Below are 2,133 nucleotides of genomic sequence, written 5' to 3'. Positions count from 1 at the left end.
GGTTTTAACTCTTGATCATCCTGCCTTAGCCTCCTGAACTGGGGAGGGTGTGGGGGGGTTATAGGTTTGTGCCACCGTGCCCAGCTCACATTTTCATTTTTAATAAATAATTAAAGTCACCTTTTGGTCAAGAATGTGAAGTTGGAAGTTCCATTATTTGTTCATGTTGTATAGTTGATGAGAATAATTTTCTTGCTCAATTTCATTGTTTTGATGAGAAATTAAATCTTTATGAAACATAGAATTCGTAATGTAATATACTGATTACTAAGTTTATGTGGTCATAGCCAGCTGAAGGCTGCTTGTTTTCAGATTTTAGAAGCCCACTTCTTTGCTTGAACATTCTCTAATTTTGGCAATGTCCCTTAAGAATGTTGCTATCAGGGTTAAAAAAAATGCTTTTGACCCTTGATATATTTTGTCAAAACACTTCATAAAAATTCATAATTACTTACTAAGGTCAATATTTTCTTTCCTTCCCTCCCTCATATTTTTGGCAGGTCTGGTAAGCCAAATTGATGGCATATCAAACACGATAGCTTGTTTTGCTGTTATTGGTAAGGCGAAACATTTCCCAAGCGTGTGCTTAACTAACAAAATCTATTAAAAGGCCTAAAATTACTTGTAATTCCTGACTGAGCATTATACTTGTCAGTTTATTCTTGTGTGTGTGTGTGTGTGTATGAGCTTTTCTTCCGAAGTAGTTCAAGTCTTTTCAAAACAAGGCTCTCAGGACTTCTAGGTTCAAGTACGTTCCTGGACTTGGTCCACTGCTGTAAGAGTCTGGGGAGCCTTGTCTACAAGCTTGGGTTATTCATTCACCAACATTAAACCCCAGGACAGAGGAGGTGACAAAGCAGGACTCCTTCCTCTATGGCATGTGTTGATTTCAGAGGCAGAGGTGGTCAATGTGGAAAACAATGCAATTTCCCTTGGAACTGGACTGTGATGAGAGGTGCCTGCCATGATCATAACTACTGTCTCTTCCCCAATTCCTTCCTCCCAGTTTCTTAAGGCAGAAAATAATCTTCTCTGAAGATACTTGATAACAAGTCCATCGAACAAAAGCACACACGTCCAACTCACCACTTTCAGATATTCTGGGTTTAGTTCAGCTGGCAGATGAGCTGATTGATGCGTTCACCCCGATAGCCAGTTAAGCCCATCCCTCAAGGAAGCCCACTCTATTTTTGGTAGCATGACAGGTCACAGAGAGGTGGAAAGGGTACAAGAACCTAACAATCTCCCAGAAGTACTTTCCCGGGAAGGCAATTTCAAGAATGAGGTCTTCCAGGCAAATGACATCAAACCTCCCCAGGTGCTCCTCAATCATGTGTTGTCTCTCAGGGGGATGGTCTTATTCTTGACCTTTGCTTGTCCATGTTTCAAGATGAGTTCCCCGACAGACTTCAGATCTGGAAATCCCCAGGTCACATAAGGTTCTACTATCCACAGCATTTTTAGGCTTTGTTAAAAGACACCACTAAATATTTTCTTTAGATGAAGTCTTGGAATGGTCCTCTGCACCAGTAAATTCACCCCATCGATGGTGTGTACAACAAAGGCCAAAGAACATTTATTAGGCATTTCCAGAGCATGAGGCTTCACTTCTAGTCCTCTGAGCCTCACTTGGTCATGTTTCTGCTACCGGGAATCATGTAGGAATGATTCCAGGCACTTAAATTTGAACTCTTTTTCTTTTCTCTTCTTTTTTGCCAAAAGCGCCTGCTTTGCCTGGGCAGCTTTGAGAGTCTGATAAGTCTTCCTCTTTTTCCAGGAGATTTTCTGGAACCAAAGGATCTTTTTTCTTTGCTCTTCCTCCACCATCTTCCAGTGCTGCAATTACTTGAGTGTGTACTTGTCTATTTATTCTAAGGAAATAATCCATAGTAGTTATGGAAATATTTTTTTCTAGAGCTGTTAATAATACTGGAAAATTGGAACCCATGTTCCATCCTTTGGGACTTATTGTTTAATTATAATAAATTTATGTGTAAACTTTATGCAACCCCTAAAAATTACTGCTGTATGAAGGCCCTGTACCTCCAGGGGCAGAAGAATAGAAAGAATGGCAGAGACTCAGGAGTGGGAGAAAAAAAACACAAAATACTGATTACTGTATGCTTTGAGTAC

General features: G+C 40.1%; 1 pseudogene across 1 annotated transcript; it reads right to left on the bottom strand.

The window, feature by feature from the left end:
• Nucleotides 1–1,106: 1,106 nt before the first annotated feature.
• LOC306664763 (ribosomal protein uL30-like) lies at nt 1,107–1,827 on the bottom strand (annotated as a pseudogene). The gene has a single exon. The product of its transcript is annotated as a ribosomal protein uL30-like (transcript).
• Between the last annotated feature and the right edge of the window lie 306 nt (nt 1,828–2,133).

Source organism: Sciurus vulgaris (assembly GCF_902686455.1).
Source record: "Sciurus vulgaris genome assembly, chromosome: 6".
Lineage (NCBI taxonomy): Eukaryota > Metazoa > Chordata > Mammalia > Rodentia > Sciuridae > Sciurus > Sciurus vulgaris.
The sequence above is the reverse complement of the archived record's forward strand: the minus strand, read 5'-3'. Positions and strand labels throughout refer to the sequence as shown.